Raw genomic sequence first — 6396 nt, forward strand, 5'->3', positions numbered from 1 at the left:
TGTATTTTTAGTATAAATAGAGGCACAAGAACCCTCCAAAATCACACCTCAACCTTCAGCTTCTCTCATTCCCAATCTCTCACTCTAAACTCTCTCAAATCTCTCTCCTGGTATGCCTCCCAACACCACCCAAAAACCACACAAACCACCATTTTCCCCCACCATAAACCCACCCTACACCCCTTCATTAAGCATCAACACAACCTAGACTCCATCTGGTCGAAACCCAGCACAAAACAGGAGGCATACTGAAGGAAATAGTCCCCAGAACCACCCCACTGCCACCTTCAAACACCCATTTCCACCTCCTTAAAAACACCACCATTACCTGATGTTGCTTGAAAAAGAACGTCTCCACCTTTCCTCCACCTCCTCCAACTTTCTTCTTCACCTGAAAAAGCAAGGAAAAACCGGCAGTAGGAGGCTGTCGGCCACCTGCTATCACCACCCGTCGACCCACTGTCACCACCGTGAAACTCCTCTCCAAGCAAGGATTGCTGCTGTTAGAATGAGAAGGGTAATTCAGTAATCTTTTATTTAGTATGCATGTTGTGTTAGGGAGAATAAATCAAAAGGCACATGGTATTGATTACCTGGTCTTTAGCTAGTTCAGTTAGTTCCTATTTTCATGCTAATTTTTTGTTTAAATAGCTTAGCTGTGTACGTGATTGACATATCACTTTCTTTCAACTTCAAGATAATAAAGTAAAGCCTTTCAAGCTTTAGCACACCCCTGTTTTGTCCAGATTACCAAAATAGACTAAACTTTCCAGTATTGCCCCTATCTCTATTTTTTGTCCCCTGCACAGGTTACTTTCCTATCCCTGGTTCCAGCTTTAGTATAAAGCTCCAACACTTGGTATCAGAGCAAATCCTGGTATATGCCCAAGTACCAGTCCAAAGAAGAAATGACAGGATCCAGTGGTAATGGCGAGAAAGACAGTTAGATCACTCTACACTATCCCATGCTGTCAAAGACGAACTATGGAGCCTGGGCAATCAAAATGATGGTGTTTATGCAGGCTCATGGTGTATGGGAGGCGGTGGAGCCTAGAACTGCAAACACAGCTGTTGACACAAAGAAAGATAAGATGGCGTTAGCAGCAATTTACCAGGGGATACCAGAAGATTTGTTGATGTCATTAGCTGAAAAGAAAACGTCCAAAGAGACATGGGAGGATTTGAAAACAAGATTTGTAGGGGCAGACAGGGTAAGAACTGCAAGAATACAAACTCTAAAAGCTGAGTTTGAGTCACTCACCATGAAAGAATCGGAAGGAGTGGATGAGTTTGCTGCAAAAGTAGATAATCTTGTGAGTTCAATGCGCACCCTGGGTGATACGGTAGATGAAGCCTATGTGGTGAAGAAACTGCTTAGGGCGGTATCAACCAAATTTCTGCAATTAGCCTCAACCCTGGAACAATTTGGAAATCTAGAAGAAATGACAGAGGAGGAAGTAATTGGAAGGTTAAAAGCACATGAAGAAAGAATGAAAGGCCATACCGAAAGTGATGATCGAAAACTCCTCTTAACACACCAAGAATGGGTAGAGAGAAACAAGAAGAAAAGTGAAGGAGACTCCAAATCCAAGTCGCAAAGAGGAGGGTTTGGCGGCTCACGAGGACGAGGCAGAGGCAGGGGAAGAGGTAGAGGCCGTGGGGGTCGTGGAAGAGGAGGATGGGGCATCTAGCAGTAAAGATAAGAGCAACATTCAGTGCTACAACTACCAGGAGCTTGGGCATTATGTAGCTGAATGCACAAACCCAAGAAAAGAAAGGGCCTATGAGAACCACCTCATACAAGAAGACAACGAACCTGCTCTTCTGCTGATGTCCCTGGAAAACAGACAAGAAAAGGGTGAGGTGTTCTTAAATGAAGAGAATGTGCATCCGAAATTAAAAACAAAAGGTGAAGTGTCAAGTCAATCAAGGATATGGTACCTTGATACAGGGGCAAGTAATCATATGACCGGTGATGAAGGAAAGTTCCATAACCTGAACAAAGAAATACAAGGTTATGTTAAATTTAGAGATGAATCCAGGGTCCGAATCAAGGGTAAAGGGTCAATAGATTTTCAATGTAAGAATGGTGAAATAAGAAGACTGGAAGAGGTGTACTACATACCAGATCTCTGCAGCAACATTATCAGTCTTGGGTAGTTGTCTGAAGGAGGAGATGAAATCAAGATAATAGAGCCATTCTTGTGGGTCCATGATAAAGCTGGGAGATTGCTAATGAAGGTGCAGAAGTCTATAAATCGTCTCTACAAAATAGAGCTTGAAGAAGTTAATACAAGATGTTTAGTTGCTGAGACTAAAGACCCAACATGGCTATGGCACACAAGGTTAGGACATGTCAATTTTACCTCCTTAAAATTGATGGCTGATAGAAGTTTGATTGAGGGAATTCCCAAGATGGTGATCCCATCTAAACCCTGTGAAGGATGTCTCATGGGGAAGCAAACAAGGTTCCCATTCCCTACATGTACAAACTTCAGGGCAAAGAGAAAGTTAGAACTCGTACATGGAGATCTGTGTGGTCCGGTCTCACCACCAACACCAGCTGGGAACAGGTATTTTTTGCTTTTGGTGGACGATTACAGCAGGGTAATGTGGGTATACCTGCTGAAAACAAAAAATGAGGCGTTTCAGACTTTCAAGAGTTTTAGAACAACAGTTGAAGTAGAAACAGGAGAGAAACTGAAGATGTTTAGAACAGATCGGGGAGGAGAATTTCTCTCAAATCAATTCACCAAGTATTGTGAAGAGACCGGAATCAACCGCCATTATACCTCACCCTACTCCCCACTACAGAACGGGGTTGTGGAGAGAAGGAATCGAACGGTGTTGGAAATGGCAAGAAGTTGTTTAAAAACGATGAAAGTACCTGATGTGTTATGGGGAGAAGCGGTGAGCCACGTTGTGTACATTCTGAATCGTCTGAGTTCAAAAGCCCTCAAGGAATCCACACCGTATGAAATGTGGATCGGAAGGAAGCCGAATGTCGGTCACCTTCGAGTCTTTGGTTGTATCGCGCATATGAAGATAGCCAAGAATTACTTAAAGAAACTAGATGACAGAAGCAAGAGGGTAGTATATTTGGGAACAGAAAAAGGATCGAAAGCTCACAGGTTGTTGGATCCCGATACGGGATCGATATATATCAGTAGGGATGTGGTGTTCGAAGAAGATCAAATCTGGAATTGGGGGGAGAAAGCCAAGATCAAAGCAATTCCAGGAATGACCTTCACGGTGGAAGGAATTGATTTCGACGACTTGGGTGAGACTGAAGTCAGGGACGACGCAGTTCAAGATGATGATAGTGATCCGGATCCATACACTACTCAATATGGTGTTGGGTCAAGCGGGTCAACTAATTATAATGATCGGAGCGAAAGTGACCCACTACAAGGAAGCCCACTTAGTACACTACCCGGCAGCCCACAAAGTGTTCAGCCCGTTTCACCTACAACCCCAGTTCATACGACTCAAGCTGTGTCTCCAAATACGTCTCCAAACACCGCCTCAAGCTCTACAGGAGGTGGCGCTCCGAAAAGGTATCGACTACTTACAAAACTATACGAGAATACTGATGAAATACAACTGCCTCCCGAAGAGCTGATGATGATTCGCAACGGGGGAGAACCGAACTCATATCAAGAGGCAAAGATTAGAACCGAGTGGGTCAGTGCAATGAAGGAAGAGTTGGCATCAATTGAAAGAAATAAGACCTGGACCTTGGTTGATCTTCCAAAAGGGCAAAAAGAAATTGGTCTAAAATGGGTTTACAAGGTAAAAAGAGAACGAGATGGGAGAATCGCAAAGTACAAGGAGAGAATTGTAGCAAAGGGATACGTACAGAAACAGGGCATTGATTATGAGGAAGTGTTCCCTCCAGTAGCCAGAATCGAAACAGTACGTGTAATCCTGACTCTTGCAGGATCAAGTGGATGGCGGGTGCATCACCAAGATGTGAAATCAGCCTTCTTAAATGGAAGGTTGAATGAAGAAGTGTACGTGATGCAACCTGAAGGCTTCGAGAAAAAGGGAGAAGAAGGCAAGGTATACAAGCTCTCAAAGGCCCTGTATGGACTAAAACAAGCTCCCAGAGCTTGGAATACATAGAGCTTGGAATACATGTCTAGATAAGTACTTAAAAATCCTCGGGTTCACAAGGTGCTGTCAAGAATACTCTGTGTATACAAGAAAGAAGATGGGCAACACTCTAATAGTGGGAGTATATGTGGATGACTTGCTAGTCACAGGTAGTTGTCCCAAAGATGTGAAGGAATTCAAAGGTGAAATGAAGGGTAAGTTTGAAATGAGTGATCTTGGGCTATTGAGTTATTATCTGGGAGTTGAGGTCAACCAGGATGAGACTGGAATTACTTTGAAGCAAGAGGCATACGCTAAGAACATCTTGAACAAGACGCGCATGATGGAGTGCAATGAAACTAGAACCCCCATGGAACACAAGTTAAAATTGCTTAAAGATGAAGAAGGAGAACAAGTGGATCCCACAGAGTATAGAAGCATAGTTGGTGCACTCAGGTACCTCACACACACACGACCTGATCTCTCATTTTCAGTTGGTGTAGTTAGTCGTTTCCTGGAAAGACCAATTGTCAAACACCTCCAAGCTGTGAAAGCAATTCTTAGATATATCAAAGGTACCTCAAACTATGGATTGAAGTATACCAAAGGAGAGAAGCAGGTCAGCCTCACTGGATATTCTGATAGTGATTTTGGAAAGGACATGGAAGATGGGAAGAGTACAGGAGGAATAGCATTCTACATGAATGGAAACCTAGTGACATGGGCATCACAAAAGCAAAGGAGTGTGGCTTTGTCATCCTGTGAAGCAGAATTTATGGCTGCAACTCAGGCAGCCTGTCAAGGCATATGGCTTCGCAGACTCCTTGTTGAAATCACTGGACAAAAGGTACCCCCAATTGACTTGTTTGTGGACAATAAGTCAGCTCTTGACTTAATGAAAAATCCAGTTTTCCATGGGCGTAGCAAACACATCAACATAAGGTATCACTTTATAAGAGAATGTGTAGAGGATGGGGAAATTGTGGTCAGTCATGTGTGTGGGACAAAACAAAGAGCAGATATCCTTACAAAGTTAATGGCAAGGGTAAAGTATGAAGAAATGAGAGACTTGATTGGAGTAAAGATTCTGAATTAGGGGGAGAATGTTAGAATGAGAAGGGTAATTCAGTAATCTTTTATTTAGTATGCACGTTGTGTTAGGGAGAATAAATCAAAAGGCACATGGTATTGATTACCTGGTCTTTAGCTAGTTCAGTTAGTTCCTATTTTCATGCTAATTTTTTGTTTAAATAGCTTAGCTGTGTACATGATTGACATATCACTTTCTTTCAACTTCAAGATAATAAAGTAAAGCCTTTCAAGCTTTGGCACACCCCTGTTTTGTCCAGATTACCAAAATAGACTAAACTTTCCAGTATTGCCCCTATCTCTATTTTTTGTCCCCTGCACAGGTTACTTTCCTGTCCCTGCTCCAACAGCTGCTGATTTCGATCCTCGGAGGTCTCTCCACTCTTCCAGAATTGGAAACCATCGTCACAAGCAAGAAGAAGAAGGCAGAAAACCACTGAAGTGGCCTCCTGCCACCTCCGTCAACCTCCTGTCGCTGCATCAAAATCATCGACCACCACAGCCTTCCGCCACCTCCAGCCACCCATTTCGGTTGTAGGTAATCTCCAAACACCCTCCTTACCTTGTGGTGTTCTTCTTCGATCAAACGACGAGCACAGGACCATCGCGTTTTTTATATTCTTTCTTTCTTCGTCGATGGTACAGTCACGATAAATGAGGAGGATCACCTCCTGTTATAAACACATCTTAACAAAACTCGCATTAAAATTTGATAAGATTAGTCTCTCAACTTCAAATTTGGCTAACTTTAACCCCTCACTCTCAAAAACTATTTTTAAATCAAGTCCTATGGTTATGCCCCTGAACTTACCTTTAAAATATTCAAAACCCACGCTATGTTGAAAAATCCTTTCAGATAAATCCAATGTTTTAAATTCAAAATTTAATAAAAGTATTTTAAATAATATTGATTAGTCTTGTATTAAATAAACATTATATTATTGATTTTTAAAAAAAATATAAATTTTATTAAATAAATTTTATCAGTTAAGACAATTAACTTTGTTAACATGTATCTTTTTGTTGTCTTTCATTTTTATTTTAATAAATATATTTTATATCCAAGAGAACATTATTCAACATGTATTTTATATTATTATAAGTTATATATTATGTTAATTTTTATTGCTTATTTTGTTGTAAATAACATCGATGTTATTTTTTATAATTGATTTTGATGAAAAGAGTTTACAATAATTATTCCAAATTGTT

The sequence above is a fragment of the Lactuca saligna genome, chromosome 8 (genome assembly GCF_052625555.1).
Source record: "Lactuca saligna cultivar CGN05327 chromosome 8, ASM5262555v1, whole genome shotgun sequence".
NCBI classification, from domain to species: domain Eukaryota; kingdom Viridiplantae; phylum Streptophyta; class Magnoliopsida; order Asterales; family Asteraceae; genus Lactuca; species Lactuca saligna.